The sequence below is a fragment of the Rhineura floridana genome, chromosome 12 (genome assembly GCF_030035675.1).
Source record: "Rhineura floridana isolate rRhiFlo1 chromosome 12, rRhiFlo1.hap2, whole genome shotgun sequence".
In the NCBI taxonomy this organism is placed as follows: Eukaryota; Metazoa; Chordata; class Lepidosauria; order Squamata; family Rhineuridae; genus Rhineura; species Rhineura floridana.
In genome coordinates this window covers 19758163-19777605 of record NC_084491.1, presented here as the reverse complement: position 1 = coordinate 19777605, position 19443 = coordinate 19758163, and positions in this window count along the sequence as shown.

The following is a 19443-nucleotide window of genomic DNA, read 5'->3' as shown; positions in this document are numbered from 1 at the left end:
TAAGGTTACCTAGAGGCCAATTCAGGACACTCTCAAGGTTCCCACTTGGCTCCCAGGAGGCCAGTGCAGGCCATACAGCCGCACCATGAGTGGGTTTGATTCTGCAAATGCTAAGAAAGAGGTGCCCAGAGTGTCACTAGCCTTATAAGGCTAGCACCAATCCTGTCTTGATTGGTCCTCTTGGGCCTGCTGAGATCTTCTTCCCCTCACTTTGAGAACAATTCTCTCGAGACTTGCTCCTCTGACAGGGTTGGGCAGATTTGCCCCCATCTTACCAATGTCCACAATATTGTTGCTAAATGCAACCACACAGGCTATTTTGCTCCATCTGGCATCCATAAATTATGCAGTGTAATTTTTCTTGCTAAATCTTCTGTACCCATAGTAGCACTGTGGAGGGATGATCACCTAATAAATAATACACAGCCTCAAAAACATTAGGCCTTTGAGACCATGATCACTCCAATAAAAGCGCTAAAGGTGTATGCTAAAGGCTCCTCTACCTTGGCTTCCTTGAGAACTGCCCTGTTGGTTTTGATTTCGAGGGGCCTGTTGTCCCGCCCCTCTCTTTCTTGGACTTGCTGGATGTCACAATCGGGGGAGGATGTTGCTTTACATCTTGCAAATGAGCTATTGCCACACTGGTTCTATGTTTACGCCAGGAACCTCCATCGGTAGTTACACCTCCGGACTATACAGGAGAGAAGCCCTATTATTATTGGAACTTGTTGCTTCTATGTTATTGTTTAGTTTTTATTGTTAGTCTCTTAATGTTTTGATGTTTACATGTTCTGCTTTGTACATCGCTTAGAGTGGCTGACAATTCAGCCAGATAAGCGACTAATAAGTTGAATAAATAAATAAATAGGATCTTTTTGCTTGCAGCTTTAAAATACACCAATGTGGGGAGCTCAATTGACTCAACTATTTCCCAATACCATTTACACCCTTCAGGTGCTTGCTGCCCCCACAGATAACATGTATCTGATTCACCTTTTATGAATAGTGATATACAAATACTTTTGTAAATAAATAAAACCAAAAGTTTCATTTTTTGCTGGACCACTAGCCTCAATATAAGACTAATGGTTTCCCTCCCATTTCTCATGGTCTACCAGAATTTTGTTTTGGATTTGTGAAAGAAGCATTGGCTAAGGGTGATGATGAGGGACTTAAATAAGCTCTAAACATCTTCAGTTCATGTCTTTGTTCTCTGGAAACAACGAGCATTGATGTTGTTGTTCTCACATTTAAAAACATGGAATCGTACATACCCTGGAGAAGAAGAAAAAGATTAAGAAGGAGATCAGCTTAGTAGAACCATTAGTACTTTGACCAGAGGCAAGATAAAGGATTACAAATCAGCGTTATAGCTCTAGGGAAAGCTTCAGTCATTCTGCACACACCAGGACATTACTCAAGCAGCAGGAAAATGGGCCAGTGCTCATATGAGACTTCTGATATTATATTTGGAGAAATATATCTCCTAGCACAGGGGTGGCTAGTGAACATTGGAACTGGTAGGGTGGAAGGCAGTATTGTCTGCACTGACTGACAGCTGATCTCCAGGGTTTCAGGCTGTCATTTACAGCCCTACCTGGGGATCCTGGGGATTGAAGCTGGGGCTTTCTGCATACAAGCAGATGCTCTACCAGTGAGTTATGCCTCTTCTTTCATTTAAGAGAGTTAAGGTGCTTACAAATACACACATGTAAATTAAGATAATTTAACTTCCATGCACCCATGCTTTCCCTTGGTCATTCAGCCTCAATCCATCTTAATCATCATAATGTCTCATACTGAGGGCACTTGAGAATGTCTTTAGTCTTTTCTTGGGTGTAGCATTTTGAGCTTGTTGTTATTAGGTGGCCGAGGGTGCTGAATCCCTGATGTGCCCAGTAGGTCACTATGGTCTGCAGGAGAATTTCTCATTAAAGACCCCAAAATATCAGAAGCCCACCCCACAGTATCTCAGAGCAGGGCTTTCATTGTAGCTGCCCCTGTTCTGTGGAACAGCATCCCTACTGAGATACATCAGGCACCTACTCTTTGTACCTTCCAGAAACAATGGAAGACATTTTAGTGTCAGCAATTTTTTTCCAGCTGGATGAAAAAGTCTCCACTCTAGATGTTCATTTTGTATCAGTTTCAAACCTGTCTTCATTTGTTTCATGTCCTGCTTTTTTTGCTGTGTTTTTTTGTGGTATAGTTGTAAATTGCTTTTAAACACAAAGGTGGTTCATAAATTAATAGTATGAGGTTTTCTTTCTTTCTAGTAAATATTTCTCCAGCACTCTGTGTCTTCTTGGGCTGCCTACACTTCCTGGTCTGAACAAAGCCCCATGCCAGACGGGGAGTTACTTCTTGATGTCTTCCCCTTTAATGGGCTGTAATTGGGAAGTGGGGAGGCTGCAGAGTGCAGGTCATTGGTGAGCCTATTTGTAGAAGGAAATGAAGAACACTCCCCTTGGCTACCACAAAAGTAAGGTAAGCACAAAAAAACCCTCTGCACCCCAATAGGGATGGGGGAGAAATTTGATTCAGCCTGCATGTAAAGGTGAATGTTCCTAATTTACAATTTCCAAAACAATAGGACAAGCAGAACTATCAACTGAAATTCACATTCTTTGAATTTTGCAATGCTGGTCACCAGTCATGTAATGTGTGCAAAAATGCATATACTGGAATAAAGTGTGCATTAAAATGTGTGTATTGACAAAAATATGATACAAAAATGGGGGAATTGTTTGCAAAAATGTGTATTTTAAGAAAAAATCACAGAAATGTATATATTCAGAGAAATTCACAATAAAATGCTGATGAATTTTCATTAGGCCTTTTTTAAAAACAACAATACATATATCAGAAACTAATGTGGAAATATTGAGAACTGAACTTAAGAGTGGAGAAACTCTGAAATTGAAAGAAATCCCTGTACCCCACCTCTTCTTTTCTCGATAACTAATGGATCAGGAAATGACCAGGAAAAAGGCAGGAGAAATATTTGACCCAGCACTGCATGTTATTAGTGTGTAACAGGTGAACATAGTGAAAAGGGATGTGAGGACCACACATTCAGCCCCACCCCCTAATTTGTGTTGCTTCTTTTGCTCCCACTGTTACTATTTTGAGCATAATTTTTTGCAGAGTCTTCTCTACATGTGTAAGTTTCCTGCGTGACATAGGGAGTGCGCAGGCAAATGTCTCGTTTTTGGACCAATAAACTATGGGCTGTGTCCAACTAGTTCTACTCAGAGTAGACCTATTGAAGTTAATGAACCTAAGTTAGTGTTGTTTATTAACTTCAATGAGTCTACTCTGAGTAGGACTAGCATCATATACAATCCCACGGGCTTTTGACCTATCATTATGTCTGAACCAGGCCACATTCTCTGTCCTGGAAACAAATGCTAATTATTTGTGAAAATCCTTTCCATTACAGTTTACAAAAGGAGTGGGGAACTATCTATCTAATCTGAATGAATGAATGAGTATTTATTACGGTGCATAGACCAGCAGATATATCTAATCTATCTATCTATTCATTCATTCGTTCATTCCTATACCACCCTCTTGCAAAACATCGATGTGGTGTACAACTATATAAAAACATTTAAAAACGCAAAACAATCATTAAAATAATTGGCTACTCAAAACCATTTTAAACAGTTGCACAGGCTTATCAGTAACAAAAAAGTATTCAAGAGACGACTGAAAGTCAGAAGCAAGGATGCCTGCTGAATCTCTGTCTGAAGAGTATTCTACAGCATGGAACTGGTGACAAGGGCCACATTCCATTCTAGCTAACCTTCCAAGGGCCATATGCAATTGGTGGGCGGTTTAAGAGGCAAAATTGGGTCGAACAATGAATATAGAATATATCTTTGTAGAGTAAACTAGTTTCTACAAACACTCACACACCTTTCTCTATCCTCCATCCAAGCAGATAAGAGGCACTATCAGAGTTCAAGAGCACTTTCCAGCCAGGCAAAAAAAAATATTTTCATTGTGAAACAGGGTTCATGAGGAGTCAGGCCTAAGAAGGGTTTCGAGGGCCAGACTGAGAGGCCTAGAGGGCTGCATTTGGCCCACTGACCTGGGGTTCCCCATCCCTGGATTAGAATATCTGTCTATGTTCAAGCCTTTTCTCCCTCCGCACACAAATGGCTTCTATCGGTCTGATATTTACGATATATTGGGGGTAGGATGTCAGTTTTTAAGGGCAGGTAGCTTTAATAATTGATCAGCATCTCAGCAAACTGCATTTGATAACTTAGTGATAATTATTAGCTTCTAATTTACTGCCTGTACAAACTGAAAAATGGAAATGGACTACCTTCAAGTAGATTCTGACTTATGGCGACCCTATGAATAGGATTTTCATGGTAAGCGGTATTCAGAGGTGGTTTACCATTGCCTTCCTCTGAGGCTGAGAGGCAGTGACTGGCCCAAGGTCATCCAGTGAGCTTCATGGCTGTGTGGGGATTTGAACGCTGGCCTCCCAGGTTGTAGTCCAACACTCTAACTACTATGCCACACTGGCTCTCTCTGTACAAACTACAATGGGAAAAACTTCACCATTTGTAGCAAGCCATTACTATGCTTAACAAGGCAATGGTATTATAATTATCAGATGCAATATGATGAACACTGCTTTTTACTCCCTCTGCCATTCATCCATTTTGAAATTACCAAATAGAAACCCGTATGGCAGGCATGTGATATGTGCCACCGTTGCTCTCGAAACCACCTTATTATGAGCTCCCTGTCATAAATAAAATAAATAAATAAATAAATAAATAAAAATTGAATAATCCATGGCTATAATACATCACTGGCATGTCATTGTTCTGATGATGGATGGAAGTGATGCATCATTAGAATGTTGCCAAAAGATGTAACCCAATGGTTGGAGTGTGTTGCACATTTTCATTATTTTTCAGATGGGGAAAAATAATCATTATTTATGAGCCTTGAAAAGAAGGAGGGGGAGTCAGATGGGTACAACACAAAGACTGTTATGTGTTATGGGATATGTGTTTCTAAGATGTGTCAAAGGCCTTAATCACACAACAGGAAACACAGAGGAAGAAGAGGGGGCTAAGTTTCATTGTTCCTGTTTTCCCCCTGGAACATGTAGGGTTGATGGAATCAAATGAAAAATGCACCTCGGAGAACTCATCTAAGCCATTCTCTTCCTGTTTGGGAAAATAAATAATAATAGGTATTTGCCAGATACTGAAATGAAAAGGTCTTATCTGGAATGCCTGGAGTCAGCACTGCTTGAGGGATTTATGTGAGTAAACAAGTTAGAGCTCTGTAGTATCCAGGGTACATGGAAGATCAGACATTCAATCATTGAAAACAGAGTCTAAAGGGTATTTGCCCTTATTTGGGAAAGGGCTGTAGCTCAGAGGTAGTACACATGTTGCTGTTGTTTTTTCATGCAGAATGTCCCAGGTTCAATCCCTGGCATCTCCAAGTAAAGCTGGGAAAGACTTATGTCTTGAGAGTCACTGTCAGTCATTAGCCCCTCTAGCTTAGTGCTGTCTCCACCAGGAGTGGGCAACCTGTGGCCCTCCAAATGTTGCTGGACTCCAACTCCCATTATCCCTGACCATTGGCCATGCTAGGTGGAGCTGATGGGAGTTGGTCTATTATTATTATTATTATTATTATTATTATTATTATTATAAAACCCAGACCCCTTTTGGACTTTTTTCTGTCAGAGTTCTCATAATCTGTTGAAATTAATTAAAAATCAGCCATGTTCACAGAGTACCTATAATCCTATTACTGATCTTGCCCCATACGCTGACCTTCAGCTTCTGCAGTTTTAAAGTTAAAAAAAAATGCCTGCCTGATTTTTAATTAATTTAAGAAATGTTGCATTGAACTGAATGACAACGTTGGGCATGCTCAGTAAGAACCAACTGTCAGTGTTCTAAAAGACAGACTCACAGCTGCTTGGCTTCCCTAATCAGGGGGCCACACCTACGCCAGACCTTTATTTCACTTGAGACAGTCATGGCACATGTTACCAAATTCTTCCAAGCTACACAGGAAGTGGATTGGACAGTGAAAGACCAACCCAAATGGTGTTTGCATTTTGACCAATTTGTAGGCCAATATCTCAGAGAGGAGGTCAGGTCTCCTGCTCCCCTGGTGCATTCACTATAGCTGCCCAATTTCCCTGCTTTTAAAAGTTTGATAGAAATATCTGTTGGCTATAAGTACGTTCTTAAATGAAAAGGTTTTTTGCCTGTTATTATTATTATTAGAATTAGAATGTATATCCCACCCTTCCTGCCGAAGGAGTCTAACATCATCTGGAACACCTGGTTGGAGACAATACTGAGTAGGATGAGTAATAGTTTGAATATAAGGCAACTTCCTATGTTCCTAGTATTTTAACTTGCTGACTGATTCCAATGTAATGGCATAGGAGCATAGAAAGCTGACTTATACTGTCGGATCATTCAGTTGGTCCATGTTGCTCAGCATTGTCCACACTGACTGGCTTGGAGATACTAGGGAATGAACCAGGGATCTTTTATATGCAAAGCATGTGCTCTTCCACTAACTGCTGTGGCTATCTACAAATACAAAAAAAAAGAGCTTGAAAAAAGAGAATGAAAGACTGTGGAAGACAACAAACAATTCTCTAAGGGCACCTCTAGACTGTCACTATTTCCAGGTGTGATTCAGTGCCAACTCTGCAAATTTAGGTTGCACAGTTAAAGTTGATTTGGTGATCTTGAGCAACAAATCCACTTCCCTCCCCAAACTAAACTTTGTGTGATAAGGAAAGTGATGGGAAAATGCACTGGAAGGTGTAGGATAACAATTGCCACCCTGCAAACGTTGTGCAAACAAACGAGGTTGCATTCCCAGTAAGCAGGCTGTCTGGAAGCAACTGAGGTTTTCAAAACAGACAGCAGGGGGGGGATATTACAGGTTTATACCAGGGAATGATATTTGGGCACCACAAGTTATACCCATCAAGGTGGGAGTGAGGACAGTGTGTGTGATCCATCACCTTTTTCTATGCATGCTAATTGCAAACTGGATTGTTTTATCTAGCCATTCTCCATGCAACTGTTTATTCGCCATAACTTGTTTTTTTATAAATTCTGCACTGCCAGTGAATGTTAGGGATGGATTGGTCAGTCTATTTCCAGTCCATGTCAATTACATGGTTGTTTATTATAAAACCATGCCCTCTCATTTCAGAATATAAGAACATAAGAGCCTGCTGGATCAGGTCAAAGGCCCATCTAGTCCAGCATCCTGTTCTCACAGTGACCAACCAGATACCCCAATGGGAATATCCAACGCAGGACCTGAGTGCAAGAGCACCTTCCCCTCCTGGGGTTTCCAGCAACTGGTATTAAGAAACAGCCATGGCTAGTAGCCATTGATAGCCTTATCCTATTTTAACCTATTGAGAGCCTTATCATCATTTCTGAATAACATACAAATGTTTGTATTTAAATAAATAAATAAATATGTATTTCATCACAAAATGCCGTTCCTGTAAGGGGCGTGATTTGCCTCCACCCTAATTAGGGAAGACGCGGGAAGGTTCTAGAAATTACGTCAGGGTGCCACGTGAGATCGCTTATCCAATCTAAAGGGGCATTGGAGCAGCAGATATAAAGCTGCTCCTTCCCCCACGCGCTTGCCTTTTTGCCTTGCAGCATCTGCGCTTGGTCCTCTCTTCCCGTGGCTCCGTTGGTGTCTTGGGTGTGATCCTTCTCAGTATTCCACCTTTCCCTTGTCAGGTTTACCCACGCTCCTACCCCCACCACTGCTATTGTTTTAATACCTTTTGTTTGCGTTTCTAAAATCCCCGTTCGTCAGCTGGGTTGCGGGCGTCTGCTCAAGCTCCCGTGGCTGCCTGCCGGCTCGCCGGCTTCTTATTTTACTATTGTATACCTTGTTGGTTCGAAGTTTTTCACTCTTCTCCCCGCTGATCAGCTGGGCGGCGGGCGTCCGCCCACGCACCCAGCTGCTGCCCACCGGCTAGACGGCAGCTTAATTCCTTCCCTGTGCTCCCCTATTTGGGTTTAATGTCATTGCTCTTTTACTGTGCCTTTAAAATTTTCTTTTTGGGGTTGTAGTTTTCTGATTATTTGTTTCTTTTGTAATTTTGAATTTATTCCGTTAAGTCCTCCTTTGCTTCGTTACTGTTTATCTGCCTTTACCCCCCCTCCTTCTTGTTGTTAATTGGCATTCGTTATTGGGTTCTGTTCATCTGCACCAAAGCACCTCTCGCCCCCCTTCCCCTCCCCTTCCCCCCTCCCATCGTTTCATTGTTTAATTATAGTTTTTAGCTGATTCAGTTGTTCCTGTTGGTATTTATTCAATTCATTGCAAAATTTAAGTTGTATAAAAATAGTTCTTGCATATTATAATTTAATTGATAAGGTGTTGTATTAATTGGATAATTATAACGGTTGTTTGTTTTATTATAGTTAATTGATCAATTAAACTAAAACAACACCCCCCCTTCCCTTAAAAAAATTTTTTATATAAAAAAATAAAAATAAAATAAAAATAAATAAAAAATAAATAAATATAATAAAAATAATAAATGAATACAATAATATTATAGTTCCGTAGCTATTCATTTCTGGGTGATTATTATTACTTAAAAATTTCTTAAAGTTGTGGAGTAAAATTGCATTTGAATTCTCTCTTAATTTGCATAATTGTTGTTTATTGGTGTTTTTTCTAATCATGCCGCCCAAGAAAGTTCAGCAGAAAAAAGGGGTGCGGGTGGTGAAGCAAGCTGAAAAGCGTCCCCCATCGCACCAGCCGCAATCTTCCGATGATGAAGAGGATTTGGGGACTATCCGTGCTTTGGTGGCTAGGGTCGAGGCGTTGGAAAAGGAGCGTAGGCAGCCAATAGACATAGAGGCGGGCCCAAGTTCCGCCCCTGCAGGTAAGAAATCTGCTCGCTTGGCTGCCAGAGTGCCTAAATCTAGTATTCTTGCGGATTTGGCTTCTAGGATTGGTATTCTTGAAGCTGCTGCACCCATTGATGAGCCGGTGGTTGCTGTGACTCCAGTTGGTTTGGCTGCTGTGCCTGCTACCATCTCTTCTCCTGCTGTTCCACTCCTGCCTGCTCCCAGTCCTCTTCAAGTACAGTCGCAGTTTATGCCACTGGCGGCCACAGCTACGCCTGTTGGAGCTTCGGGAATGGTTGCACCCCCAGTGGTTGCTTCTCCGGCTGCTTACGCAGGTGAGCAATTTGTGCATTCACATGTTCTCAGCACACAGGTTCAGAGTTCAAGTGCCCCTTTTAGGGACCCTCAAATGCCAGGTTCTCAGTCAGGTGATACTACCCACCCTGTGGTGTTTATGGGAGGAGTGCTGGTTCCACAGCAACCCCAGTTTCCTTGGCCAGCGGCTGCAGTGACGCCTTGGCAGCCATCAGGTGATTCTTCTGTCCAGTCTCCTCCTTATTTGCCTCTTCCTTCGGGAGTTTATCCACATGGCGATACCTCCCTTCCTTTAGGTGACCATTTACTGTTAGCTACTAAGGGAAAAATTTGCCGTGGAGAGTATATAGACCTGTTTACTCTCCTGTTTCGTGAAAATGAGATAAAGCCCAAAGATGGTCAGGAATTTAAGGAGCGTGAGGCAGCCATGAAAAGGAAGGTCGACCGTGTGTGGCCTAATTGGTTGAGCGCTTATACTATCTATATGGGCGTTATGACTCAGGCTTACCCGTCTAGGGCTTTGTCCATGATTAAATATCAGGACATTGTTCATCGAGCCTTTCGCGAGTTTTCTGGTACCACTTGGTTGCGGTACGATGAAAATTTTAGGCAGAGAGCGGCGTTGGACCCCACCCTTCATTGGGACATTGAGCATGCGGGCTTGTGGCTCCACTCTATGACTCCAGCTCGACCCACTTTAGGAGATAGAGCTGATAGTGGACATATATTAGTGCGTGCACAGACTTCCACCTCTGGCTTAGGCCAAGGCGGGCGGTGGGTTCAATCCCAACATGTCTGCTGGACATTTAATAGTACCGGCCGTTGCCTCAGACGGCCTTGTAAGTTCAGACACGTCTGCGGTCTATGTGGGGGTTCCCACCCCAGCTCATCGTGCCAGCGAGCGCGTACAGCTCGCCAGAGTACAGGGGACCATCAACAGCCCAAACGGGGATCTGGCAATAGCGGCGGTACGTCGCAAGGCCAGTAGCCCGATAAAATTAATTCCTTTGGCTGGGCTGTTGAGGTTTTATCCCAATAGGCAAGCCGCTAGTTTTTTTGCTTCAGGGTTTTACGGAAGGTTTCTGTATTCCATTTGAGGGTCCTAGGATTGCTACTTCCTCAGCAAATCAGCCCTCTCTTAGCAACATGACTTCGGTGGTGCTAGCAAAACTCAATAAGGAGATAATTGCCGACAGGATATCCGGCCCATTTTCTTTTCCTCCCTTAAAAAATTTGAGGATTTCTTCTATAGGGATTATTCCCAAGAAACAGCCTGGGGAATACCGTTTAATCCATAACTTGTCATTCCCTAAAGGTGCCTCTGTTAATGATGGGATTTCTCAGTTATATGCATCAGTTAGATATAGGTCTTTCGACGAAGCGGTGAGAGTAGTTCGTAAGGCTGGTAGGGGCGCTTTAATGGCTAAGTGTGATATAAAATCCGCTTTTTGCCTCCTCCCAGTTCACCCCGAGGATGTGGATCTGCTTGGTTTTAAATTTCAAGGTCAGTTTTATGTAGATAGGGCTATGCCAATGGGTTGTTCCGTGTCCTGTGCTGCTTTTGAAGCATTCAGCACATTTCTAGAATGGGCATTGCGGAAGAAAGCCTCTTCTTCCTTCTCTGCTCATTATCTTGATGATTTTTTGTTTATTGGGCCAGCTGGGTCTTCACATTGCCTCCATCTGATGCAATCATTTGCAGCTTTAACGAAAGAATTGGGTGTACCGTTAGCTCCAGAAAAGTCTGAGGGTCTTACTACTTCTCTAATTTTTTTAGGGATCCAGTTGGATACTGTGGCTCAATCTTCCTGTTTGCCACAAGAAAAGTTGATTGCCCTTCGCCAACGGCTTTCCGAGATTTTAGGATTGAAGAAGATTACGTTGGTTCAGTTGCAGGAACTTGTGGGTCATTTAGTATTTGCATCCAAAGTAATTTCACCTGGTTGTGCATTCCTCAGGCGTCTTTGTGACGCCATGAAGGGAGTTCGCTCTCGCTATCATTTTGTTAGAATTACTGCAGGGATGAGAGCTGATCTATATATGTGGCTTCAGTTTTTGATGGATTTTAATGGCCTCTCTTTTTGGCGAGAGGAATTATTATTGGAAGCTGAGTTACAGGTACATTCTGATGCTGCTGGAGGCCTCGGCTTTGGAGTAATTTTTAGATCCCAGTGGTGTGCTGCAAGATGGCCTGTCAGGTGGCATGTTTCTGGGATTACTTCTGATTTGACATTTTTGGAATTTTGTCCCATAATTGTAGCAGTTTATATCTGGCCATTGGTATTTCAAAATCACACAGTGCGTTTCTGGTGTGACAATATGGCTACTGTTAGCGTTATCAATGCTCAGACTTCCAAGTCTCCTCGCGTTATGCGCTTGGTGCGAGCCTTTGTTTTGCAATGTTTGTGTTTTAATATTTTATTCATAGCCAAGCACATTCCAGGTTTGCAGAATTGCGTGGCTGATGCTCTTTCCCGCTTACAGATGGCACGCTTTCGGGAGCTTGCACCTGGAGCGGCACTGGATCCAGTCCCAGTCCCACCGTTCCTGTGGAACCTTGGCAATTAGAAGTCGGGGCCGCTATTGCAGCCGCCCTTGCGCCCAGTACTCAAAAAGCATATGAGCGTTCTTTGGCGAAGTTCCAGGATTTTTGCAACATTTCTGGATTGCCTATGGCGTGGCCTATTCCTGCTTCCCACTTATTGCAGTTTATGATATTTTTAAAAGGGCACAATATGGCTGTTTCTACTATCGCTGGGCACATTTCAGCGCTGACCTTTATTTCCAAGGCGCGGGGACTGCCGGATCATTCTGTAGATTTTAGGGTCAGAAAGGTCCTTGAGGGTTGGTCGCGTTCCGCTCCCAGGCCCACTGACCGGAGGAGGCCAATCACGCCAGATGTCCTCCTCCAGATCCTGGCATTGTTTCATTGTTTATGCTCATCTCTGTATGAGTCGCACCTTTTCGCCGCAGTAACTCTGACGATGTTCTATGGTGCTTTTCGCCCTAGCGAAGTTTTGGTCCCCTCTAAGCGCGATGTTGCCGACAGAGCCTTATGCTTTAGCGATTGCATGCTAGGTGCCGATATAGTAAGGTTTTCCCTACGAGTCTCTAAGACTGATCAGAAGGGCTGTGGCAGTATTGTGTCTTTGAGCACTTGCCGGGTCCCTGAATTATGCCCTGTGTCTGCAATGCGGCAATTCTTGTCTATACGGCCAGGAGGCCAGCGTTATCTGTTCATACATGCGGATGGTTCTGCCCTGACTCAATTTCAATTCTGGGCCGTTGTTCGGCGGGCCTTGTTGGCCAGTGGTCGCGATGCTGGAGTCTATGGGTTCCATTCATTTTGGATTGGTGCGGCTACGGCCGCGGCCCTCGTGGGCATGAGCGTTAGCGATATCCAAGCGATTGGCAGGTGGCATTCCGATGCATTTAAGTCTTATGTCAGGTTTTAATTATGATGCATTGTGTTTTTGTTTCCATTAGGTTTGTTGAGCCTCCCAGTTCCTGTGAAGATCGTTCTGTGTGGCCATTCAATCTTGTTTTGGGCGCACCGGCGTGCCTCTTCGTCAAGACCTGGAACTCAGCTGCAGCTCTCGGCCGTAGCTACAGTTCGATGGGAAGCCCGTAGGGGCATGCTATAGGATGCGCTGTTGCCATCAGTTTGCCGAATTATGTCTTCAGCGGATCGGCCTCATGTACTGTTGATTCATTTGGGTGAAAATGACTTGGTGCAGCGTCCAGGGATGGACCTGCTCCATAAGGTCACTCATGATCTCACGTGGCTTATTTTTTCATTTCCCAACCTCCTATTGGTGTGGTTGGATATGCTAGCTAGGAGGATGTGGAGGGGTGCTTTTCATCCTAACAGGATCGATAGATCCCGGAAATGGGTGAATAGGAAAGTCAGGGCTCTGGTCTTATCTCTTGGTGGGGCATATATTCCTCACGATAGGATCAGGTTCCATGCCCCACATTTGTTTCGTGATGATGGCGTTCATCTTTCAGAACAGGGGTGTGATTTCTTTTTAGAGGATCTGATGTTGGGATTAAGGGGTTTGTTAATTTCTTTGGACTGAGGGGACCAAGCTTCAGCTGATCCCCTCTTGTGGCATAGAATTCGGGCAGGTGAGGTATTAGAGGGTTGAATTGAGGTGATTAAGGCATTCTGAAAAAGGGGGACTTCCTAGGGAACCATCACGGCTTTATGTCAGGTGGGGATCTGGGTAGTGTCCTGGTGGGACCGGCTTGCGCATCATGGTGAACGCCTGTATGGCAGGGCCATGGTGTGGAGGTTGGAGCCACATAACTGGCTCTAAGAGCAAGGAGGGAGGAATTCACCCATGTCCTTGTCTCTGGAGTTACAGACTCAGAAGAATTGATGTGTTTTGAAGGTGAGGGTGTAATCCCTCATAGATAGGTTTAGCCTCACCTGCCCGAAGTATTTAGATATGAATAATTGGCTGTATTTTAATTGAGTTAGTATGTTATATTTAATAAATATAACATTATTCCAGTCTGGTGTCACGTGTCTTCCTTGGTGTGGGGGCAATACAGATTTAAATATGTATTGTATCCCAATGCATGCATTTACAAACATATTTTAACCTAAAATATACATTTGTACATGTCTTTTGGTGTTTGTACTCATCTGTACTGAGTTTTAAACATTTGCTAGAAATGTTTTAAAAACAACTCCAAGCTTTCACTGAGGTGTGACCAGCCATGTATTATTAGTTATTGATTAACTGAATAGTTTTAATATATGTTTGAATTTTTTATTGTTTTATGTTAATTTTTTATGTTCATCTCTTGAGTAAAGACCTTTCTGATTGAGCAGTATACACATTTGTTAAATTAAATCAATCAGTCATTCAATCTATTATTGTCCATATGAAGCAAAAAAAGTGTATTATTCAGTACCCGTTACTGCCTGTCTTCTCTCACAAAGCAATGGCAATTTTTCCTCAATTGTTCTCCTTCCTCCTTCTGATGGGCATCTTGAAATATTCTTTTTTATTTATTATTTTAGACAGTCAAGTAGCAATTGGTTCTCATTTTTGCTCTCTTTTCTGACTGATTGCAAAACCAGCTCTCTTCAAGGTCCTTGCCGCCACTCATACTTCCTGATTACTGTTTCAAGGTTTTGATCACCAGTTGTGGTAAGAAGCCAACAGTCTGGATTGCAGCCTACCTGATTGTGGTGTTCCACGATGAGTCAGAAACTTGGGACCTCAGTGAGGGTATACAGACTACTACAGGCCATTGATTACATACTGAAAAGGAACCTGGGAAGTGGCCTCAGATGTGTGACCATGTTGCTGGAAAAGAAGCTGACACTCTGGAAATTAAGAACAGGATCTCAAACTTTTACCTAGAGAGTTCTCTCTCGCAGTGTGCTTTTGAGTGCAACAGCTGAGTCAAATGTTCAGTTGAACTTGTTGAGGTGGTACAGCCTCCTCCTTTACATTCTCCCTTCTAGAAATGCCAGGCCAGACTAGAGATGTGAAATCTTGGGGCGGGGGGACAGAAAAATTAGGGGAGGGGATACTCCCCCCCATTTTCCCCCTTCCTGCTGCTTTTCTCCTGAATTTTTCCATTTTTTTTCCTCCTGGGCCTTCACATTTCTAGGTCACATTATCTTGGTGCTCACTCGTGACTGAGTAAGATTGTCTTCCAAAATATAATCTTTAACAATGGATCCGTCTGAATCTGTATCTACCGCCAATGTACCAGACCATGACTAGGGGCTTCTGGATTCCACAGTCATGCCCCCATCGCCATTTGCCAATCGCCATGGGACTTTTGTTGTGGAAGATGCCTGTGCGTGAATTTGTTTTATGTGGGGAGATAGGTGCACCACGATCAACACACAATCTTGACAGAAAAAGGCTTTGATCCAATGGCATGGGTACCATGATGATTGGAAGTCTTTTATCTGCTGCATCCGCCTTCACAGCCATTGTAACATACACATTGTTATCCTCCGCCTGTTCTGCCACTGAGGACTTTCTTGGATCGTTCTTTGTCTGGTTCCTCTCCCTTGACCTTACCGCCATGGGTGACCCTGCTGGGAGTTCATGACTCCCGGTGGCATCGCTCACAGGGTTCATAGGAACACGCAAGCCCACGCAGCACTACAAGGTGACGATCCAGCAAGGGGAGGTTCTATTATACCTCCATCCTGCCCAGTATTGTCTGGTCTGATCAGGACAGATCTGTCAATTTCAGTTCTCTGTTTTTCTTTTTTCCAATCTTAAATTCAGTTCTCCAAATTTCTGCAGTAATCTGGATTTTTCTTTTAAAAAATATCCTCATGAAAATTGGTCAGCATTTTTGTACAAATTTCTCCTAATAAACATGTTTTATGTACCATATACACTTTGCAAAGCAATTTCTAATAGAATGCATGTTTGTATGCTATTTTCACCAAAATAGGCATTTTTGTGCACACTTTACCCTAATATAGCTGTTTTTGTACACGTTACTGGGTACTGCATTGCAAAATTTGGAGAAGTGCACATTTTGAAGGATGGGTGTGTTTCAATTTGCATATTGTTTCGGAGAGTTCACATTTGGTAAGGTTCACCTTTAAAAGCAATCAAATGTGTTCCCCCATCCCGAATTCTGACTGGCAACCATCCTCCACCATCTCAAGCAGACTGTGTTTCTGTAATCCTTGTTTAACTGGAGAAGCCAGGGTTTGAACCTGGGACCTTCTGCATGCAAAGCATATGCTCTGCTTCTGAGCTACGTGGCCGCTTTCCACTTCTTGATCTGGTTGCAAGGCTGAGCCTGCGTGGTCTACACATTGGGTGGCACTTTTCTTTCACTCCCCATGGAGCTCTATGTGGCTCAGATCTTTCTCTTCCTCTTGCCATTTTCTACTTCAGCAGTGTAAAATATTGAAGTCTTAGGTCAAGTATCACATTGCACATAGCTACCAGAAATGAATCTCATTTGGAAGAGGCAAAGCAATACTTCCTCGAATGTTATCTTATGCCTCCAGCCATTCATTCTGGCTCCTGTGTATGGTGCCATTTCAGATTTTTGGCAGCTAAGCATGGTATAGCTTTCCACTTATTATGAACCCAGCAGGGAAACAGTGACAGGGATGTAAACATGCCAAGGGGGAAACAGTTTGCTGTCTTCCAGGAGTGCTTTGCTCCTCCACTAAAAATGTAAAATATACTCCCTGCATGCTAAAGGGAAATCCCTTTGTGCAAATGCAACCTCCCTAGCTTTGGAGTAAATGTTCGATGAAAAGAGATTTGCTCTTAGCAAATGGCAAATGATCTCTCATGTTCTTCTGGTTTCTTATAAAGGTACTGTGATAGGTTGCAAAAGTTGTTGTTGTTTCAGATTGTGCTTTGCAACCGAATGATGCCAAGTTCCTGACCCCAAGAGAACAGTGATGACCAATACTGTGGTTGTGCCCTAGAATTAGCTACACTGAGGGGGAAGTGGAGTGTCTTTGTCAGGGTCTGTTGTGGGCAGGCTCAAGGGGCAAGAAGTTTTAATCTAGAGCTGGGTCACATCCACACCATACATTTTAACCAGGGCTGGTTCTAAAGGGTGGCCAGGTTGGGCACTGGCCCGAGGGTCCTGGAGCTACAGGAGCCCCTGAGGGGCCCCTCTGGTCCCCTTCTGCAATCCGTGCCCCCCACGACCCCCACTTACCTGTCAGCTGGCTTTTTAGCATTGCACTTAATGAAGATGGCGGCCGCAGCTTCCCTAAGGTACTGAAGCCGCTGCCACCATCTTAATTGATGGCAGAGATGTGCGCGCGTAGCACACATGTGTGCCATCAACAAAGATGGCCGCAGAGGCTTCATTCCCCTTAGGGAAACCATCTTTATTAAGGGCAATGGTAAAGACTAGACAGGAAGGGGGGCCATGAGGGGCATGTGGGGGCCTGCACGTGCATATGCATGTGCGCGCACACCCACCCACCCACCGGGGGACCAAGGCAAGCTGATACCCAAGGGCCCCCGCATGCCTGGAGCCAGCCCTGTTTAAAACACACAGTATTGGGGGTTGTATTCAACTAAGTTCTACTCAGAATGTTGTTGTGGTTATGTGCCTTCAAGTCGATTATGACTTATGGCGACCCTATGAATCAGTGACCTCCAAGAGCATCTGTCATGAACCATCCTGTTCAGATCTTGTAAGTTCAGGTCTGTGGCTTCCTTTATGGAATCAATCCATCTCTTGTTTGGCCTTCCTCTTTTTCTACTCCCTTCTGTTTTTCCCAGCATTATGGTATTTTCTAGTGAATCATGTCTTCTCATTATGTGTCCAAAGTATGATAATCTCAGTTTCATCATTTTAGCTTCTAGTGACAGTTCTGGTTTAATTTGTTCTAACACCCAATTATTGGTCTTTTTCGCGGTCCATGGTATGCGCAAAGCTCTCCTCCAACACCACATTTCAAACGAGTTGATTTTTCTCTTATCCTCTTTTTTTCACTGTCCAACTGTCACATCCATACATAGAAATCGGGAATACCATGGTCTGAATGATCCTGACTTTGGTGTTCAGTGATATATCTTTGCATTTGAGAACCTTTTCTAGTTCTCTCACAGCTGCCCTTGCCAGTCCTAGCCTTCTTCTGATTTCTTGACTATTGTCTCCATTTTGATTGATGACTGTGCCAAGGTATTGATAATCCTTGACAAGTTCAATGTCCTCATTTTCAACTTTAAAGTTACATACATCTTCTGTGGTCATTACTTTAGTCTTTTTGACGTTCAGCTGTAGTTCTGCTTTTGTGCTTTCCTCTTTAACTTTCAGCAGTATTCTTTTCAAATCATCACTGTTTTCTGCTAGTAGTATGGTGTCTGCATATCTTAAATTATTGATATTTCTCCTCCAATTTTCACACCTCCTTCATCTTGGTCCACTCCCGCTTTCTGTATGATATGTTCTGTGTATTGTTTAAACAAATAGGGTGATAAAATACACCCCTGTCTCACACCCTTTCTGACTGGGAACCAATTGGTTTCTCCATATTCTGTCCTTATAGTAGCCTCTTGTGCAGAGTATAGGTTGCACATCAGGACAATCAGATGCTGTGGCACCCCCATTTCTTTTAAAGCATTCCATAGTTTTTCATGATCTACACAGTCAAAGGCTTTGCTGTAGTCTATAAAGCTACTCAGAATAGACCCTTTGAAATTAATGAACCTAAGATAGGCTACAATCCAGTACATGTTTTCTTAGAAGTAAGCTCCATTGGGTTCAGTGGAACGTACTCCCAGGTAAGTGTGTATTGGATTGCAGCCTAAGTTATGTTTATTAACTTCAGTGAGTCTACTCTCAGTAGGACCAGCACTGAATACCATCCAGGCTTCTCCCCAGAGAACCATGTGAACTGTAGTTTACCCCTCATAGAGCTACAATTCCCAGCACCTTTGGCAAACTACACTTCTCAGGATTCTTTGGTTGCTTTAAATATTCTTTAAATGAATGGGGTGGATGTGTCCAGAAAAATAACCAAGCACCTATTATTAACCAATTTGTTGGGTGGGCAGGAGTGAAATGAGACCCCCCCCCAAGAATGCACACATTTATTTCCCCTGTCCTGCAATGGTCTATGGGCAAAGTTTTGCAGATTTTTGTAGAGTTTACCAAATCAATATGTGTACTGAGTGTTCTGATGCTCTATCATTTCTTCATCTCTGAGTGGAGCCTGGATTGAGGATCTAGAATTATAGTTCCCTATGATCTTATCGTTGGAGATCTCTCTGCTGGCACACAGAGTGGGAAAACGGCTTTGTTCAGTATCCTTCAGAATCATGCTTTGGACATGGCAACATCTAACTCATGACTCCTAGTACATGTTAGAACTGATGGGAAACAGTGATTTGAGAAAAACAACATTGTGAAATTGATTAATTTGAGGGGAAATGATTTCAGGAAATGCCCTCTCAACTTTGCTTCACCAAATAATTTTGCTGATTAATTTTCACATTTACTTGGGAGTAAGTCCCACCGAATTCAATGGGGCTTTCTTCTGATTGTATGTTTTCCTTACATTTCTCCTAAAATACACATTTTTGTGTGCATTTTCTCCATAAAATATACATTTTGTAGGCATTTTTGAACTGAAACTGCATCACCACATTTGGAGAAGCATACAGCCTGATTGTTATCTGCATTCCAATCCACATGTAAATCCAGCTTGCCTTAATATGCAGACCAAACAAAATTCTCC